Here is a 21067-nt window from a genome sequence, read left to right as displayed (position 1 = left end):
TCTCTCTCTCTTCAGTTCCATATGTTACTAGTTTCTCGTCCCCCAGTATGTTTTGGCTAGGACGCACCCGTATGACGGGAAGGCTTGGAGGACTTCCGGGACCCTAGAGAGGCCCCTCTCCCAATGTTGCCCCCTATGTCTTCTTAGGAAATTTAAGGTAGACAGCCAACCTATAATTGACTGTCCGGCGGAGTTTGAAGTAAGGCTTGAAGTCAGTTACTCCTGCGGTGTTCCGGCCACCGACTACGCGCCTCAGTAAGATGTTGCCTCTATCGGCACGACTCTTACTGGCTCTCCTTTGTGCTTGATCTCGTTTACACTTTTCCACAATATCCTTCCCTTCGTGTCTCTCTCCTGGATACCACCGCAGGGTGTGCAGGCGCGGTTCCGTTTCGTTCCGTTCTGTTCGCTAGGCACCTGCCAGGTTCCCACGCCTGACAGGGGCCCCCCTGTGCCTTCTCCCTGCAACACCCCCTGCCACAGGATGTTGCCTGGTTCCAACCCAGTCAGCTTCTGACTAACTTCCTCCCCAGCCCCTAGTTTTACCAATGTGAGGAGTGGCCCAATAAATAAAGCCTTTTGCTCCCCCTAGTCGCCGGAGTGTGAAGTGTAATGTGTTCTGGTGATACCTGGTCAGGAGAACTCCTTAGTGCCATCAGACGTACCGCCACTCTCTTTAGCGGCAGAGTGCCATACTGCAACGACCAGGTCTCTGGGGCGCTGCACATTTTCTCAGGATTAAGACATTGGATCGAAGATATTAAGCTATCATGTTATTCAGCTTCCTATAACCTACATGCCTATATAGATGGCTTAGAAGAGTTGATCCTACTGACTTATTCCTTTTAACACAATGGTTGCTGGTCTCTGCAATTGATTCTGGAACTACCAATAATACCTGTGTGTTGTTTTTGGATAAGACTCATACATGTTTCTGGGTAGCAGTTAGTGCTGCAAGAATATTATTATTCCATTATAAAATGGAAAACCTCTGAAAAATTAGCTGGAGCTGATGGTCTGGCATCTCTCATTCTTGCGGTAATCATGAGTAAATCCATGGCTGGCAGCCATATTTTTTCCTTCACGGAAGCGAACAATGGGAAATGCAGCACTACATGCTGCTATTCAAACTAATAGCTATCCATGTAATACATGTGTAAGAGGAGGTATTGGTACCCCTGAAGAGCCCCTGCATGATGTGGCATTAGAGAGGGAAGTTTGCCATTTACTGACTAGAAAGAAGCATTCAGAACCAACCGGTATCGGAAAAGTTGCAGGGGGGGGGGGGGGGGAGAGAATTCAAGTATGGGACCTGGCCAGGTGCTTTAGATGAAGAAGATCCCAGATATAAAGGTCCTACATCCTACATTTGGTACAAAGTGACATTGATGGGATGGCTTTTACACTTTATTTGATCAGAAACGGTGTTTACTAAGTACCCAATATCATTTATATGCACAATTGCTTGTACTTATTTACTTACAGCTGGGTATATGTTTATTTTGTTTCTGTCTTAGGGTATGTGCACACGGTGCGGATTTGCTGCGGATCCGCAGCGGATTTTACCGTGCAGAAATGCTGCACATCCGCACTGTGATGTACAGTATAATGTTATTCTATGGGGAAAAAAAAAAGATGTGCAAATGGTGCGGAAAAATCAGTGCGGAATTGCTGCGGATTTCAAAGAAGTGCATGTCACTTCTTTTGTGCGGATCTGCAGCATTTCTGCACCCCTCCATGTTAAAAATCCGAAGTGGCAAAATCCGCACAAAATCCGCGGCAATTCTGCATAAAAACCACACAAAAACCGCATAAAAACCGCAGCAAATCCGCGGCTGCGGATTCTCCCAGGAGCTGCGGATTTTGTACAGAAAATTCTGCACCTCATTTCTTACGTCTGCACGTAGCCGTAGGTTTAAGGCTATGTGCACACGTAGAATGGTCCACTGCGGATTTTTCCGCAGCGGATTTGATAAGTCCGCAGGAGAAAACCGCTGCGGTTTTTACTGCGGATTTATCGCGTTTTCTACTGCGGATTCCACTACGGATTTACATCTGCACTTTTTCTATTGGAGCAGATGTAAAAACGCTGCGGATTCCGCACAAAGAATTGACATGCTGCGGAAAATAAAATGCTGCGTTTCCGTGCGTTTTTTTCCGCAGCATGGGCACAGCGTTTTTGGTTTCCCATAGGTTTACATTGTACTGTAAACACATGGGAAACTGCTGCGGATCCGCAGCAAAATCCGCATCGTGTGCAGATAGCCTTACATGTAAACAAGTATAATTAAAGACTTCCATATAACTGTGGTTAATTTTTTAAATTGCCGAATAAAAATGTTCAAATTATGTCATGATATGTTTACCCTAATACAGATCGTGGATAGCAGATCATTCATCAGAAATTAGTGCTTCCATATAATAAGACGAGTCAGGAGACATAATAAGTAGGGTTGAGCGAAACGGGTCGAACATTTTCAAAAGTCGCCGACTTTTGGCTAAGTCGGGGTTTCATGAAACCCGATCCGACCCCTGTGCGGGGTCGGCCATGCGGTACGCGACTTTCGCGCCAAAGTCGCGTTTCAATGACGCGAAAAGCGCCATTTCTCAGCCAATGAAGGTAAACGCAGAGTGTGGGCAGCGTGATGACATAGGTCCTGGTCCCCACCATCTTAGAGAAGGGCATTGCAGTGATTGGCTTGCTGTCTGCGACGTCACAGGGGCTATAAAGAGGCGTTCCCGCCGACCGCCATCTTACTGCTGCTGATCTGAGCTTAGGGAGAGGTTGCTGCCGCTTTGTCAGAAGCAGGGATAGCGTTAGGCAGGGTCCATTAACCACAAAACCGCTTGTGCTGCAGCGATTTGCACTGTCCAACACCACCCTCGGTGTGCAGGGACAGTGGAATTTTTTTTTTTTTTTTTTTTCTTCCCCTCAGCGCTGTAGCTCATTGGGCTGCCCTAGAAGGCTCCCTGATAGCTGCATTGCTGTGTGTACGCCGCTGTGCAAACCAACTGCTTTTTTCAAAGCACAAATCCTCTTGTTCCTTCCTTTCTGCACAGCTATCTTTTTTGTTTGTCCACACTTTTTATTTCATTTGTGCATCAGTCCACTCCTTATTGCTGCCTGCCATACCTGGCTGAGATTACTGCAGGCAGGGAGATAGTAGCTGCCTGCCATACCTGGCTGAGATTACTGCAGGCAGGGAGATAGTAATTGTAGGACATTCCCTGTTTTTTTTTTTTTTTTGGTGGGAGATTAAGATTGGCAATTTGGCATTTCTGCTAGAGTGCCATCCCTGTGTGTGCCATCTCTCTCACATAGTGGGCCATAGAAAGCCTTTTCATTTTTCTGTATTTTTTTTTGTGGGGTGTATAAATTCTCCCTGATAAAAATACAGTGGGAGATTAATATTGGCCTTTGGGCTTGTGTGCCAGTCCTGAGTGTGCCATCTCTCTCACAAATAGTGGGCCATAGAAAGCCTATTTTATTTTTTTTTGGGTTTTATAAATTCTCCCTGAAAAAAAGGGAGATTAATATTGGCCTCTGGGCTTGTGTGCCAGTCCTGAGCGTGCCATCTGTGCCAGCCCTGAGCGTCCCATCTCTCTCACAAATAGTGGGCCATAGAAAGCCTATTTAATTTTTTTTTTGGTTTTATAAATTCTCCCTGAAAAAAAGGGAGATTAATATTGGCCTCTGGGCTTGTGTGCCAGTTGTGAGCGTGCCATCTGTGCCAGTCCTGAGCGTGCCATCTCTCTCACAAATAGTGGGCCATAGAAAGCCTATTTAATTTTTTTTTTGGTTTTATAAATTTTCCCTGAAAAAAGGGAGATTAATATTGGCCTCTGGGCTTGTGTGCCAGTTGTGAGCGTGCCATCTGTGCCAGCCCTGAGCGTGCCATCTCTCTCACAAATAGTGGGCCATAGAAAGCCTATTTAATTTTTTTTTTTGGTTTTATAAATTCTCCCTGAAAAAAAGGGAGATTAATATTGGCCTCTGGGGTTGTGTGCCAGTTGTGAGCGTGCCATCTGTGCCAGTCCTGAGCGTGCCATCTCTCTCACAAATAGTGGGCCATAGAAAGCCTATTTAATTTTTTTTTTTTGTTTTATAAATTTTCCCTGAAAAAAGGGAGATTAATATTGGCCTCTGGGCTTGTGTGCCAGTTGTGAGCGTGCCATCTGTGCCAGTCCTGAGCGTGCCATCTCTCTCACAAATAGTGGGCCATAGAAAGCCTATTTAATTTTTTTTTTGGTTTTATAAATTTTCCCTGAAAAAAGGGAGATTAATATTGGCCTCTGGGCTTGTGTGCCAGTTGTGAGCGTGCCACCTGTGCCAGTCCTGAGCGTGCCATCTCTCTCACAAATAGTGGGCCATAGAAAGCCTATTTAAATATTTTTTTGGTTTTATAAATTCTCCCAGAAAAAAAGGGAGATTAATATTGGCCTCTGGGCTTCTGTGCCAGTCCTGAGCGTGCCATCTGTGCCAGTCCTGAGCGTCCCATCTCTCTCACAAATAGTGGGCCATAGAAAGCCTATTTTTTTTTTTTTGGGTTTTAGAAATTCTCCCTGAAAAAAAAAGGGAGATTAATATTGCCCTTTGGGCTTGTGTGCCAGTACTAAGCGTTCCATCTCTCTCTCTCTCTCAGTCAGTGGGCCATAGAACGCCTATTTTTGGTTTTATTTGTTTTCTAAATTCTCCCTGAAAAAATCATTTTATTTTATTTGGTTTCTAAATTCTTCCTGATAAAATCATATTTTTTTTATTATTTTTTTTTCTAAAGTCTCCCTGAAAAAAAAAAAAAACAGTGGGAGATTAATATTGGCCTTTCTGCTTGTGTGCCAGTCTTGACTCCTGGGTGCGTCATCTCTCAGTCAGTGGGCCATAGAACGCCTATTTTTGGTTTTATTTGTTTTATAAATTCTCCCTGAAAAAATCATTTTATTTTATTTGGTTTCTAAATTCTTCCTGATAAAATCATATTTTTTTTATTATTTTTTTTTCTAAAGTCTCCCTGAAAAAAAAAAAAAAAAACAACCAAAAAAAACAGTGGGAGATTAATATTGGCCTTTCTGCTTGTGTGCCAGTCTTGACTCCTGGGTGTGCCATCTCTCTCTCTCTCTCTCTCTCTCTCTCTTTCCAATTGTGGTCCATAGAAAGCCTATATTTTTTTTCCTTGATTTGGGTTCCAAAATCTACCAGAGAAAATAACTACATCAATCATTGGTAGAAAAATATTGGCCTCTGGGCTTGTGTGCCACTCCTGACTCCTGTGTGCGTCATCTCTCAGTCAGTGGGCCATAGAACGCCTATTTTTGTTTTTATTTGTTTTATAAATTCTCCCTGAAAAAATCATTTTATTTTATTTGGTTTCTAAATTACATAGTAACATAGTAACATAGTAACATAGTTAGTAAGGCCGAAAAAAGACATTTGTCCATCCAGTTCAGCCTATATTCCATCATAATAAATACCCAGATCTACGTCCTTCTACAGAACCTAATAATTGTATGATACAATATTGTTCTGCTCCAGGAAGACATCCAGGCCTCTCTTGAACCCCTCGACTGAGTTCGCCATCACCACCTCCTCAGGCAAGCAATTCCAGATTCTCACTGCCCTAACAGTAAAGAATCCTCTTCTATGTTGGTGGAAAAACCTTCTCTCCTCCAGACGCAAAGAATGCCCCCTTGTGCCCGTCACCTTCCTTGGTATAAACAGATCCTCAGCGAGATATTTGTATTGTCCCCTTATATACTTATACATGGTTATTAGATCGCCCCTCAGTCGTCTTTTTTCTAGACTAAATAATCCTAATTTCGCTAATCTATCTGGGTATTGTAGTTCTCCCATCCCCTTTATTAATTTTGTTGCCCTCCTTTGTACTCTCTCTAGTTCCATTATATCCTTCCTGAGCACCGGTGCCCAAAACTGGACACAGTACTCCATGTGCGGTCTAACTAGGGATTTGTACAGAGGCAGTATAATGCTCTCATCATGTGTATCCAGACCTCTTTTAATGCACCCCATGATCCTGTTTGCCTTGGCAGCTGCTGCCTGGCACTGGCTGCTCCAGGTAAGTTTATTATTAACTAGGATCCCCAAGTCCTTCTCCCTGTCAGATTTACCCAGTGGTAAATTCTTCCTGATAAAATCATATTTTTTTTATTATTTTTTTTTCTAAAGTCTCCCTGAAAAAAAAAAAAAAAAAACAAACCCAAAAAAAAAATGGGAGATTAATATTGGCCTTTCTGCTTGTGTGCCAGTCTTGACTCCTGGGTGTGCCATCTCTCTCTCTCTCTCTCTCTCTCTCTCCAATTGTGGTCCATAGAAAGCCTATATTTTTTTTCCTTGATTTGGGTTCCAAAATCTACCAGAGAAAATAACTCCATCAATCATTGGTAGAAAAATATTGGCCTCTGGGCTTGTGTGCCACTCCTGATTCCTGTGTGCGTCATCTCTCACTCAGTGGCCCATAGAAAGCATATAGTTTGTTACATTTGTTTTCTAAATTCTCCCTGCAAAAATCTATTTTTTTTTTTTGGGGGGGTTTCTAAAGTGTTCCTGAAAAAAATAAAAATAAAAAAAAAATAATAGTGTGACATTAATATTAACATTTGTGCTTCAGTGACAGTCCTGCGTGTGGGGCATCTCTCTAATTTGCAGCCACCAAAAAAAGAGTGTGTAACATTGGGCCTGATTTTCGCTGTGGTCTCACCAACCTGTAAAGGGGTAGCTAAATCATACTGAAGTTATAGCTCACCGTGTAAGTTGTGTGACTGCAACAAATAACGTTAGTTTGGTTACGTTTTTAAAACAATGAGGAAGTCTAGTGGAAGAGGTCGTGGCCGGGGGCGTTCATTGTCAGCTGGTAGTGAGGGTAGTGGTAGTGGTGGAGCATCAGGTGGTCGTGGGGAAAAAAATATTGCACCTAAGTCTGGAGCTGTGGAGCCAGGTTCGTCGTCCGGCTACACAAGGCCTCGAACGCTCCCTTTTCTGGGATTAGGAAAACCGCTTTTAAAGCCGGAGCAGCAAGAGCAAGTTTTGGCTTATCTTGCTGACTCAGCCTCTAGCTCTTTTGCCTCCTCTCGTGAAACTGGTAAAAGTAAAAGCAGCGCGTCGTTAGTGGATGTTCACGGTCAGGGACAAGTCACTTCCTTGTCCTCTTCAGCAAAAACAACAACAGAGAAGAATGCAGCAGGCGACACAACGGGTTACTCCATGGAGCTCTTTACACATACCGTCCCTGGCTTAGAAAGTGAAGCAGTTAACAGTCCATGCCCATTACAAATTGAATCTGACATGGAGTGCACTGACGCACAGCCACAGCCAGACTACTATGCTGGTCCTTTGACTCAGACCACAACATTGCCCTCGCAGGGTGCTGATCAAGAATCAGACCCTGATGAGACTATGTTGCCCCATCACGAACGCTATACCACCGAACGACACGGTGACACAGACGAAGTTGCGCAGGAGGTACAAGAAGAGTTATTAGATGACCCAGTTCTTGACCCCGATTGGCAGCCATTGGGGGAACAGGGTGCAGGCGGCAGCAGTTCTGAAGCAGAGGAGGAGGAGGGGCCGCAGCAGGCATCAACATCGCCACAGGTTCCATCTGCCGGGCCCGTATCTTGCCCAAAACGCGTGGCAAAGCCAAAACCTGGTGGAGGACAGCGTGGCCATCCGGTTAAAGCTCAGTCTGCAATGCCTGAAAAGGTATCCGATGCTAGAAAGAGTGCAGTCTGGCATTTTTTTAAACAACATCCAATTGATCAGCGCAAAGTCATCTGTCAAAAATGTTCTACTTCCTTAAGCAGAGGTCAGAATCTGAAAAGTCTCAATACTAGTTGCATGCATAGACATTTAACCACCATGCATTTGAAAGCTTGGACTAACTACCAAACGTCCCTTAAGGTTGTTGCACCCTCGGCCAATGAAGCTAGTCATCAACGCAACATCCCTTCCGGCAGTGTAGGACCACCATTTAGCGCACCACCTGCTGTATCTGTGCAGGTATCTTTGCCAGGCCAAAGCAGTCAGGGTCAGGGAATCACCAGTTTCGTAGTAGGAAACACTGCATCTAGGGCACCGGCGGCAACAATACCATCTCCCACCGTCTCTCAGTCTGCCATGTCCACCGGCACCCCCGCTAGTTCCACGATCTCCAGCTCTCCAGTCCAGCTCACCCTACATGAGACTATGGTTAGAAAAAGGAAATACTTAGCCTCGCATCCGCGTACACAGGGTTTGAACGCCCACATAGCTAGACTAATCTCGTTAGAGATGATGCCCTACCGGTTAGTTGAAAGCGAAGCTTTCAAAGACCTGATGGACTACGCTGTACCACGCTACGAGCTACCCAGTCGACACTTTTTTTCCAGAAAAGCCATCCCAGCCCTCCACCAGCATGTTAAAGAGCGCATCGTCCATGCACTCAGGCAATCTGTGAGCACAAAGGTGCACCTGACAACAGATGCATGGACCAGTAGGCATGGCCAGGGACGTTACGTGTCCATCACGGCACACTGGGTAAATGTTGTGGATTCAGGGTCCACAGGGGACAGCAAGTTTGGGACAGTTCTGCCTAGCCCACGGTCTAGTAAACAGTTGTCTGTAGCCGTTCGCACCCCCTCCTCCTCCTCCTCCTCCTCGTCCTCCTGCAGAAGCAAGAGCTCGTCCACAGACCGCAGTCGCACAAACACTCCATCCGCACCTGCCACTGTTGCACACCAGGTCTCCCATTATGGGGCAGCTACTGGCATACGTCAGCAGGCTGTATTGGCTATGAAGTGTTTGGGCGACAATAGACACACCGCGGAAGTTCTGTCCGAGTTCTTGCAGCAAGAAACGCAGTCGTGGCTGGGCACTGTAGATCTTGAGGCAGGCAAGGTAGTGAGTGATAACGGAAGGAATTTCATGGCTGCCATCTCCCTTTCCCAACTGAAACACATTCCTTGCCTGGCTCACACCTTAAACCTGGTGGTGCAGTGCTTCCTGAAAAGTTATCCGGGGTTATCCGACCTGCTCCTCAAAGTGCGTGGACTTTGCGCACATATCCGCCGTTCGCCTGTACACTCCAGCCGTATGCAGACCTATCAGCGTTCTTTGAACCTTCCCCAGCATCGCCTAATCATAGACGTTGCAACAAGGTGGAACTCAACACTGCACATGCTTCAGAGACTGTGCGAACAGAGGCGGGCTGTTATGTTTTTGTGGGAGGATACACATACACGGGCAGGCAGTAGGATGGCAGACATGGAGTTGTCAGGTGTGCAGTGGTCGAAGATTCAAGACATGTGTCAAGTCCTTCAGTGTTTTGAGGAATGCACACGGCTGGTTAGTGCAGACAACGCCATAATAAGCATGAGCATCCCCCTAATGCGTCTGCTGATGCAAAGTTTGACGCACATAAAGGATCAGGCGTCTGCACCAGAGGAAGAGGAAAGCCTTGATGACAGTCAGCGATTGTCTGGTCAGGGCAGTGTACATGACGAGGTACCGGGCGAAGAGGAGGTGGAGGATGAGGAGGATGATGGGGATGAGTATATTTTTAATGAGGAAGCTTTCCCGGGGGCACGGGAAATTGGTGGCGTGGCAAGGCCGGGTTCTGGTTTTTTGAGGGACACAAGTGACGTAGATTTGCCTGAAACTGCCCCTCAACCAAGCACAACCGCAGATTTGACAACGGGAACTTTGGCCCACATGGCGGATTATGCCTTGCGTATCCTCAAAAGGGACACACGCATTACAAAAATGATGAACGATGACGATTACTGGTTGGCCTGCCTCCTTGATCCTCGCTATAAAGGCAAATTGCAAAATATTATGCCACATGAGAACTTGGAACTAATATTAGCAACAAAACAATCAACTCTTGTTGACCGTTTGCTTCTGGCATTCCCTGCACACAGCGCCCGTGATCGTTCTCACACGAGCTCCAGGGGCCAGCAGACCAGAGGTGTTAGAGGGGCAGAAATCAGAAGTGGCGTTGGCCAGAGGGGTTTTCTGACCAGGTTGTGGAGTGATTTTTCTATGACCGCAGACAGGACAGGTACTGCAGCATCAATTCAAAGTGACAGGAGACAACATTTGTCCAGTATGGTTACAAACTATTTTTCATCCCTTATCGACGTTCTCCCTCAACCGTCATTCCCATTTGATTACTGGGCATCCAAATTAGACACCTGGCCAGAATTGGCAGAATATGCATTGCAGGAGCTTGCTTGCCCGGCAGCTAGTGTCCTATCAGAAAGAGTATTCAGTGCTGCAGGTTCAATACTAACAGAAAAAAGGACTCGTCTGGCTACCCAAAATGTAGATGATCTAACCTTCATTAAAATGAACCACAACTGGATTTCAAAATCTTTTGCCCCACCCTGCCCGGCTGACACCTAGCTTTCCTATGAAAAGGTCTTGCCTGTGGACTATTCTGAATGACTTTTCCAATCTCGTAATTTTCTTCACCTGATTGTCCAGCATACGACATGTTTCCACCTCACGAAATGGCCAAACTCCCCACACGGGGCCGTGCTATCGCCACTTTGCGCTTGGACCCTTGAGAGTGCTGTTTGTCTGAAGAGGTGGGTGTGGCCGCTTTTGGTCGACGGCACTGCCACTGGGTCCCTCATAGTACAATAAAGTGTCTCTGGCGGTGGTGGTGCGCACCCAACGTCAGACACACCGTTGTAATATGAGGGGCCCTGTGCCTGTACCGCCGGCCACAAGACAGTTCCCCCCCCCCAGCTCAAACAGTGCTCTACCACTAGCAAAATTATCTCTCACAGCTTCACCAATGTGTAGTCTAGGCGCTGACATCCTTCAATGCCTGGCACTGACAATACCATTGTTTTGACATTTTTGTTATGTTAGGCCTTCGAAGCCTGTCTGCGGTCCCTTCTTTCTACAACTACTACACTGACCAGGCCACTGCTGGCCGTGTTACCCTGGAACCAATTTAAAAGTGCCTACAGTCAGCCCAATTTTGTTATGTTAGGCCTTCGAAGACTGTCTGCCGTCACTCCTTCCACTAGACTTCCACTGACCAGACCACTGCTGCCCGTGTACCCCTGGAACCAATTTAAAAGTGCCTACAGCCAGCCCAAGTTTGTTATGTTAGGCCTTCGAAGCCTGTCTGCGGTCACTCCTTCCACTAGACTTCCACAGACCAGACCACTGCTGCCCGTGTACCCCTGGAACCAATTTAAAAGTGCCTACAGCCAGCCCAAGTTTGTTATGTTAGGCCTTGGAAGCCTGTCTGCGGTCACTCCTTCCACTAGACTTCCACTGACCAGACCACTGCTGCCCATGTACCCCTGGAACCAATTTAAAAGTGCCTACAGCCAGCCCAAGTTTGTTATGTTAGGCCTTGGAAGCCTGTCTGCGGTCACTCCTTCCACTAGACTTCCACTGACCAGACCACTGCTGCCCGTGTACCCCTGGAACCAATTTAAAAGTGCCTACAGCCAGCCCAAGTTTGTTATGTTAGGCCTTCGAAGCCTGTCTGCGGTCACTCCTTCCACTAGACTTCCACAGACCAGACCACTGCTGCCCGTGTACCCCTGGAACCAATTTAAAAGTGCCTACAGCCAGCCCAAGTTTGTTATGTTAGGCCTTGGAAGCCTGTCTGCGGTCACTCCTTCCACTAGACTTCCACTGACCAGACCACTGCTGCCCGTGTACCCCTGGAACCAATTTAAAAGTGCCTACAGCCAGCCCAAGTTTGTTATGTTAGGCCTTGGAAGCCTGTCTGCGGTCACTCCTTCCACTAGACTTCCACTGACCATACACTGCTGCCCATGTACCCCTGGAACAAATTTAAAAGTGCCTACAGCCAGCCCAAGTTTGTTATGTTAGGCCTTCGAAGCCTGTCTGCGTCCCGTTCTTTCAACTACAACTACACTGACCAGGCCACTGATGGCCGTGTTCCCCTGGAACCAATTTTAACTTGCCTACAGCCAGCCCTATGTTATTATGTTAGGCCTTCGAAGCCTGTCTGCGTCCCGTTCTTTCAACTACAACTACACTGACCAGGCCACTGATGGCCGTGTTCCCCTGGAACCAATTTTAACTTGCCTACAGCCAGCCCAATGTTAGGCCTTTGATGCCTGTCTGCCGTCACTCCTTCCACTAGGCCTCCACTGACCTGTCTATTGCTGCCCGTGTACCCCTTGAACCAACATCATTAAATATAAAAAAAATTAATTTGATTATAAAAAATAAGATCGTGTTGAGATCTCAAATGCAGACATTTTAACAATCAAAACAAACACACAACAAATATCTGGAACTGTACTACAAAGGTCCAACAGCTACAATTTCTTTCTCCTGCAAGAAGTTAACTGAAAGTTTTTTGGAGTTGTTAACACAGATATGGCATCCACCGAGTGTTGTCCTGTCGCGTCTCCTTTAAATTATTTCCAATAAGATGTTAAACTATTAATTTAATAAAATCAATAATTAAAAAAATAATTGAGTAAGTCAAAAGCACATTGCAAATAAACATTACTTACAAATCAAGAAGCATGGCGCGTCCGAGGGTGAGTAGATACCGAATAAGAATATAATCACCCTCGGACGCGCAATGCTTATTTAAAACAGCCTTCCTTCCTAAGAATCAGCCCTTCCGTGGTGTAGAGAGAGGTTGTGTTACACTCCAAGGTGTTCCCCAGGTTGTCTTTCCTGAGCTTCGATCTTCCGGCTCTCGTTTAGTAGCTGTTGGAAACTACGCTGCATTAGGCCTACTAATTGTGTATGGGTGAAACAGTGGCGCATCTGCGGTCCCTCCTTCCACTAGGCCTCCACTGACCTGTCTACTGCGGCCCGTGTACCCCTTGAACCAACCTAATAAAATATTTAAAAAATTAATTTGATTATAAAAAATAAGATCGTGTTGAGATCTCAAATGCAGACATTTTAACAATCAAAACAAACACACAACAAATATCTGGAACTGTACTACAAAGGTCCAACAGCTACAATTTCTTTCTCCTGCAAGAAGTTAACTGAAAGTTTTTTGGAGTTGTTAACACAGATATGGCATCCACCGAGTGTTGTCCTGTCGCGTCTCCTTTAAATTATTTCCAATAAGATGTTAAACTATTAATTTAATAAAATCAATAACTAAAAAAATAATTGAGTAAGTCAAAAGCACATTGCAAATAAACATTAATTACAAATCAAGAAGCATGGCGCGTCCGAGGGTGAGTAGATACCGAATAAGAATATAATCACCCTCGGACGCGCAATGCTTATTTACAACAGCCTTCCTTCCTAAGAATCAGCCCTTTCGTGGTGTAGAGAGAGGTTGTGTTACACTCCAAGGTGTTCCCCGGGTTGCCTTTCATGAGCTTCGATCTTCCGGCTCTCGTTTAGTAGTTGGTGGAAACTACGCTGCATTAGGCCTACAAATTTGGTATGGGGTGTAGAGACAGGTTGTGTTACACTCCAAGGTTTTCACCAGGTTGCCTTTCCTGAGCTTCGATCTTCATGCTCTCGTTTAGTAGTTGTAGAAAAGTACGCTGCATTAGGCCTACAAAATGGGTATGGGGTGGAGAGAGATGGTGTGTTACACTCCAAGGTGTTCCCCAGGTTGCCTTTCCTGAGCTTCGATCTTCATGCTCTCGTTTAGTAGGTGTCGGAAAGTAGGCTGCATTAGGCCTAAAAAATGGGGAATGGGGTGGAGAGAGATGGTGTGTTACACTCCAAGGTGTTCCCCAGGTTTCCTTGCCATTGCTTCGGTCTTCCGACTCTCGTTTAGTAGTTGTAGAAAAGTACACTGCATTAGGCCTAAAAAATGGGTATGGGGTGGAGAGAGATGGTGTGTTACACTCCAAGGTGTTCCCCAGGTTGCCTTTCCTGAGCTTCGATCTTCATGCTCTCGTTTAGTAGGTGTCGGAAAGTAGGCTGCATTAGGCCTACAAATTGGGTATGGGGTGGAGAGAGATGGTGTGTTACACTCCAAGGTGTTCCCCAGGTTTCCTTGCCATTGCTTCGGTCTTCCGACTCTCGTTTAGTAGTTGTAGAAAAGTACACAGCATTAGGCCTACAAAATGGGTATGGGGTGGAGAGAGATGGTGTGTTACACTCCAAGGTGTTCCCCAGGTTGCCTTTCCTGAGCTTCGATCTTCATGCTCTCGTTTAGTAGGTGTCGGAAAGTAGGCTGCATTAGGCCTAAAAAATGGGGAATGGGGTGGAGAGAGATGGTGTGTTACACTCCAAGGTGTTCCCCAGGTTTCCTTGCCATTGCTTCGGTCTTCCGACTCTCGTTTAGTAGTTGTAGAAAAGTACACTGCATTAGGCCTAAAAAATGGGTATGGGGTGGAGAGAGATGGTGTGTTACACTCCAAGGTGTTCCCCAGGTTGCCTTTCCTGAACTTCGATCTTCATGCTCTCGTTTAGTAGGTGTCGGAAAGTAGGCTGCATTAGGCCTACAAATTGGGTATGGGGTGGAGAGAGATGGTGTGTTACACTCCAAGGTGTTCCCCAGGTTTCCTTGCCATTGCTTCGGTCTTCCGACTCTCGTTTAGTAGTTGTAGAAAAGTACACAGCATTAGGCCTACAAAATGGGTATGGGGTGGAGAGAGATGGTGTGTTACACTCCAAGGTGTTCCCCAGGTTGCCTTTCCTGAGCTTCTATCTTCAGGCTCTCATTAAATTGTGGTTAAATGGAACAACTGCATTTGGCGTACTAGTTGGTTTGGGGCCTACTATCGGTGTCTGCCACTCCTTGCTGTTCTCCTGGTTTCCTGTCCTGAAATTCCATTTTCAGCCTCTCGTTAAGTAGTTGTTAATGTTAGACTGCATGTGGCCTACTAGTTGGGTTGGGGCCTACTATCGGTGTCTGCCACTCCTTGCTGTTCTCCTCCACTGAACAAAGCTGTGCCGCCTGTTTACTACGGTTGCCAATTTTGAACTGCATTTCGACTACTTACTGATTTGGCCCTACTCTCTGTGTCAGCCTCTCATTCCAGTTGTCCTCCACTGCAATGCCCCCTGGTTATTCCTGTGTTACCAATTTTGAACTGCATTTAGCCCACTTTCTTCTTTGGGCCTATATCTGTGTTTCCACTTCATCGTGCCCATTGCCCAGCCAGTGATAGATGAGTCTGCTGGTACATTGACCCATAACGCAACATTCCCCGTGCACGCTACACAACAACATTGTGACCCTGCTGAAAGTCAGGTTGCTCTTCCCGCATACCATACCACCTTACACGGGGACAAAGAGGAAGGTGCAGATGAAAGTGCAGGTTCCTTCATCAGGTGGGGGGAGGAATACTAGTTGGCGACGTCACTGGCACAGGGCCTCTCATAGTACGCAAAAGTGTTGCTGCCGGTGGGAGGCGCCCCCGCCGTGCAAACACACCGCTGTACTTTGAGGGGCCCTGTGCCAGTGCCAATGCCAACGAGTGGGCCCCCCCTGCTTGCTCAGGTTCACAGCACTTGCAAAGTTGAAATACTTACCTCTCCCTGCTCCACTGCCGTGACGTGGTCCAGATTTCCTGGGCCCACTAATTACTTGAACCAGCCCTACCCCCCACAACTTTAGCCAAATGACCCCCAATTTCAAATGCCTTCCAATTATTATAAGGTAAATTACGCTTGACAAGCTTCATTAAGAAGAATGGATGGTTTTGACTAGGGTTGAGCGAAACGGGTCGAACATTTTCAAAAGTCGCCGACTTTTGGCTAAGTCGGGGTTTCATGAAACCCGATCCGACCCCTGTGCGGGGTCGGCCATGCGGTACGCGACTTTCGCGCCAAAGTCGCGTTTCAATGACGCGAAAAGCGCCATTTCTCAGCCAATGAAGGTAAACGCAGAGTGTGGGCAGCGTGATGACATAGGTCCTGGTCCCCACCATCTTAGAGAAGGGCATTGCAGTGATTGGCTTGCTGTCTGCGACGTCACAGGGGCTATAAAGAGGCGTTCCCGCCGACCGCCATCTTACTGCTGCTGATCTGAGCTTAGGGAGAGGTTGCTGCCGCTTTGTCAGAAGCAGGGATAGCGTTAGGCAGGGTCCATTAACCACAAAACCGCTTGTGCTGCAGCGATTTGCACTGTCCAACACCACCCTCGGTGTGCAGGGACAGTGGAAGTTTTTTTTTTTTTTTTCCCCTCAGCGCTGTAGCTCATTGGGCTGCCCTAGAAGGCTCCCTGATAGCTGCATTGCTGTGTGTACGCCGCTGTGCAAACCAACTGCTTTTTTCAAAGCACAAATCCTCTTGTTCCTTCCTTTCTGCACAGCTATCTTTTTTGTTTGTCCACACTTTTTATTTCATTTGTGCATCAGTCCACTCCTTATTGCTGCCTGCCATACCTGGCTGAGATTACTGCAGGCAGGGAGATAGTAGCTGCCTGCCATACCTGGCTGAGATTACTGCAGGCAGGGAGATAGTAATTGTAGGACATTCCCTGTTTTTTTTTTTTTTTTTTTTTTGGTGGGAGATTAAGATTGGCAATTTGGCATTTCTGCTAGAGTGCCATCCCTGTGTGTGCCATCTCTCTCACATAGTGGGCCATAGAAAGCCTTTTCATTTTTCTGTATTTTTTTTTGTGGGGTGTATAAATTCTCCCTGATAAAAATACAGTGGGAGATTAATATTGGCCTTTGGGCTTGTGTGCCAGTCCTGAGTGTGCCATCTCTCTCACAAATAGTGGGCCATAGAAAGCCTATTTTATTTTTTTTTGGGTTTTATAAATTCTCCCTGAAAAAAAGGGAGATTAATATTGGCCTCTGGGCTTGTGTGCCAGTCCTGAGCGTGCCATCTGTGCCAGCCCTGAGCGTCCCATCTCTCTCACAAATAGTGGGCCATAGAAAGCCTATTTAATTTTTTTTTTGGTTTTATAAATTCTCCCTGAAAAAAAGGGAGATTAATATTGGCCTCTGGGCTTGTGTGCCAGTTGTGAGCGTGCCATCTGTGCCAGTCCTGAGCGTGCCATCTCTCTCACAAATAGTGGGCCATAGAAAGCCTATTTAATTTTTTTTTTGGTTTTATAAATTTTCCCTGAAAAAAGGGAGATTAATATTGGCCTCTGGGCTTGTGTGCCAGTTGTGAGCGTGCCATCTGTGCCAGCCCTGAGCGTGCCATCTCTCTCACAAATAGTGGGCCATAGAAAGCCTATTTAATTTTTTTTTTTGGTTTTATAAATTCTCCCTGAAAAAAAGGGAGATTAATATTGGCCTCTGGGGTTGTGTGCCAGTTGTGAGCGTGCCATCTGTGCCAGTCCTGAGCGTGCCATCTCTCTCACAAATAGTGGGCCATAGAAAGCCTATTTAATTTTTTTTTTTGTTTTATAAATTTTCCCTGAAAAAAGGGAGATTAATATTGGCCTCTGGGCTTGTGTGCCAGTTGTGAGCGTGCCATCTGTGCCAGTCCTGAGCGTGCCATCTCTCTCACAAATAGTGGGCCATAGAAAGCCTATTTAATTTTTTTTTTGGTTTTATAAATTTTCCCTGAAAAAAGGGAGATTAATATTGGCCTCTGGGCTTGTGTGCCAGTTGTGAGCGTGCCATCTGTGCCAGTCCTGAGCGTGCCATCTCTCTCACAAATAGTGGGCCATAGAAAGCCTATTTAAATATTTTTTTGGTTTTATAAATTCTCCCAGAAAAAAAGGGAGATTAATATTGGCCTCTGGGCTTCTGTGCCAGTCCTGAGCGTGCCATCTGTGCCAGTCCTGAGCGTCCCATCTCTCTCACAAATAGTGGGCCATAGAAAGCCTATTTTTTTTTTTTTTTGGGTTTTAGAAATTCTCCCTGAAAAAAAAGGGAGATTAATATTGCCCTTTGGGCTTGTGTGCCAGTACTAAGCGTTCCATCTCTCTCTCTCTCTCAGTCAGTGGGCCATAGAACGCCTATTTTTGGTTTTATTTGTTTTCTAAAGTCTCCCTGAAAAAAAAAAAAAAAAACAACCAAAAAAAACAGTGGGAGATTAATATTGGCCTTTCTGCTTGTGTGCCAGTCTTGACTCCTGGGTGTGCCATCTCTCTCTCTCTCTCTCTCTCTCTCTCTCTCTCTCTCTCCAATTGTGGTCCATAGAAAGCCTATATTTTTTTTCCTTGATTTGGGTTCCAAAATCTACCAGAGAAAATAACTACATCAATCATTGGTAGAAAAATATTGGCCTCTGGGCTTGTGTGCCACTCCTGACTCCTGTGTGCGTCATCTCTCACTCAGTGGCCCATAGAAAGCATATAGTTTGTTACATTTGTTTTCTAAATTCTCCCTGCAAAAATCTATTTTTTTTTTTTTGGGGGTTTCTAAAGTGTTCCTGAAAAAAATAAAAAAAAAAAAAAAATAATAGTGTGACATTAATATTAACATTTGTGCTTCAGTGACAGTCCTGCGTGTGGGGCATCTCTCTAATTTGCAGCCACCAAAAAAAGAGTGTGTAACATTGGGCCTGATTTTCGCTGTGGTCTCACCAACCTGTAAAGGGGTACCTAAATCATACTGAAGTTATAGCTCACCGTGTAAGTTGTGTGACTGCAACAAATAACGTTAGTTTGGTTACGTTTTTAAAACAATGAGGAAGTCTAGTGGAAGAGGTCGTGGCCGGGGGCGTTCATTGTCAGCTGGTAATGAGGGTAGTGGTAGTGGTGGAGCATCAGGTGGTCGTGGGGAAAAAAATATTGCACCTAAGTCTGGAGCTGTGGAGCCAGGTTCGTCGTCCGGCTACACAAGGCCTCGAACGCTCCCTTTTCTGGGATTAGGAAAACCGCTTTTAAAGCCGGAGCAGCAAGAGCAAGTTTTGGCTTATCTTGCTGACTCAGCCTCTAGCTCTTTTGCCTCCTCTCGTGAAACTGGTAAAAGTAAAAGCAGCGCGTCGTTAGTGGATGTTCACGGTCAGGGACAAGTCACTTCCTTGTCCTCTTCAGCAAAAACAACAACAGAGAAGAATGCAGCAGGCGACACAACGGGTTACTCCATGGAGCTCTTTACACATACCGTCCCTGGCTTAGAAAGTGAAGCAGTTAACAGTCCATGCCCATTACAAATTGAATCTGACATGGAGTGCACTGACGCACAGCCACAGCCAGACTACTATGCTGGTCCTTTGACTCAGACCACAACATTGCCCTCGCAGGGTGCTGATCAAGAATCAGACCCTGATGAGACTATGTTGCCCCATCACGAACGCTATACCACCGAACGACACGGTGACACAGACGAAGTTGCGCAGGAGGTACAAGAAGAGTTATTAGATGACCCAGTTCTTGACCCCGATTGGCAGCCATTGGGGGAACAGGGTGCAGGCGGCAGCAGTTCTGAAGCAGAGGAGGAGGAGGGGCCGCAGCAGGCATCAACATCGCCACAGGTTCCATCTGCCGGGCCCGTATCTTGCCCAAAACGCGTGGCAAAGCCAAAACCTGGTGGAGGACAGCGTGGCCATCCGGTTAAAGCTCAGTCTGCAATGCCTGAAAAGGTATCCGATGCTAGAAAGAGTGCAGTCTGGCATTTTTTTAAACAACATCCAATTGATCAGCGCAAAGTCATCTGTCAAAAATGTTCTACTTCCTTAAGCAGAGGTCAGAATCTGAAAAGTCTCAATACTAGTTGCATGCATAGACATTTAACCACCATGCATTTGAAAGCTTGGACTAACTACCAAACGTCCCTTAAGGTTGTTGCACCCTCGGCCAATGAAGCTAGTCATCAACGCAACATCCCTTCCGGCAGTGTAGGACCACCATTTAGCGCACCACCTGCTGTATCTGTGCAGGTATCTTTGCCAGGCCAAAGCAGTCAGGGTCAGGGAATCACCAGTTTCGTAGTAGGAAACACTGCATCTAGGGCACCGGCGGCAACAATACCATCTCCCACCGTCTCTCAGTCTGCCATGTCCACCGGCACCCCCGCTAGTTCCACGATCTCCAGCTCTCCAGTCCAGCTCACCCTACATGAGACTATGGTTAGAAAAAGGAGATACTTAGCCTCGCATCCGCGTACACAGGGTTTGAACGCCCACATAGCTAGACTAATCTCGTTAGAGATGATGCCCTACCGGTTAGTTGAAAGCGAAGCTTTCAAAGACCTGATGGACTACGCTGTACCACGCTACGAGCTACCCAGTCGACACTTTTTTTCCAGAAAAGCCATCCCAGCCCTCCACCAGCATGTTAAAGAGCGCATCGTCCATGCACTCAGGCAATCTGTGAGCACAAAGGTGCACCTGACAACAGATGCATGGACCAGTAGGCATGGCCAGGGACGTTACGTGTCCATCACGGCACACTGGGTAAATGTGGTGGATTCAGGGTCCACAGGGGACAGCAAGTTTGGGACAGTTCTGCCTAGCCCACGGTCTAGTAAACAGTTGTCTGTAGCCGTTCGCACCCCCTCCTCCTCCTCCTCCTCCTCGTCCTCCTGCAGAAGCAAGAGCTCGTCCACAGACCGCAGTCGCACAAACACTCCATCCGCACCTGCCACTGTTGCACACCAGGTCTCCCATTATGGGGCAGCTACTGGCATACGTCAGCAGGCTGTATTGGCTATGAAGTGTTTGGGCGACAATAGACACACCGCGGAAGTTCTGTCCGAGTTCTTGCAGCAAGAAACGCAGTCGTGGCTGGGCACTGTAGATCTTGAGGCAGGCAAGGTAGTGAGTGATAACGGAAGGAATTTCATGGCTGCCATCTCCCTTTCCCAACTGAAACACATTCCTTGCCTGGCTCACACCTTAAACCTGGTGGTGCAGTGCTTCCTGAAAAGTTATCCGGGGTTATCCGACCTGCTCCTCAAAGTGCGTGGACTTTGCGCACATATCCGCCGTTCGCCTGTACACTCCAGCCGTATGCAGACCTATCAGCGTTCTTTGAACCTTCCCCAGCATCGCCTAATCATAGACGTTGCAACAAGGTGGAACTCAACACTGCACATGCTTCAGAGACTGTGCGAACAGAGGCGGGCTGTTATGTTTTTGTGGGAGGATACACATACACGGGCAGGCAGTAGGATGGCAGACATGGAGTTGTCAGGTGTGCAGTGGTCGAAGATTCAAGACATGTGTCAAGTCCTTCAGTGTTTTGAGGAATGCACACGGCTGGTTAGTGCAGACAACGCCATAATAAGC

This window comes from Ranitomeya imitator, chromosome 1, assembly GCF_032444005.1.
Source record: "Ranitomeya imitator isolate aRanImi1 chromosome 1, aRanImi1.pri, whole genome shotgun sequence".
NCBI classification, from domain to species: domain Eukaryota; kingdom Metazoa; phylum Chordata; class Amphibia; order Anura; family Dendrobatidae; genus Ranitomeya; species Ranitomeya imitator.
This window is presented reverse-complemented; position numbering follows the sequence as displayed.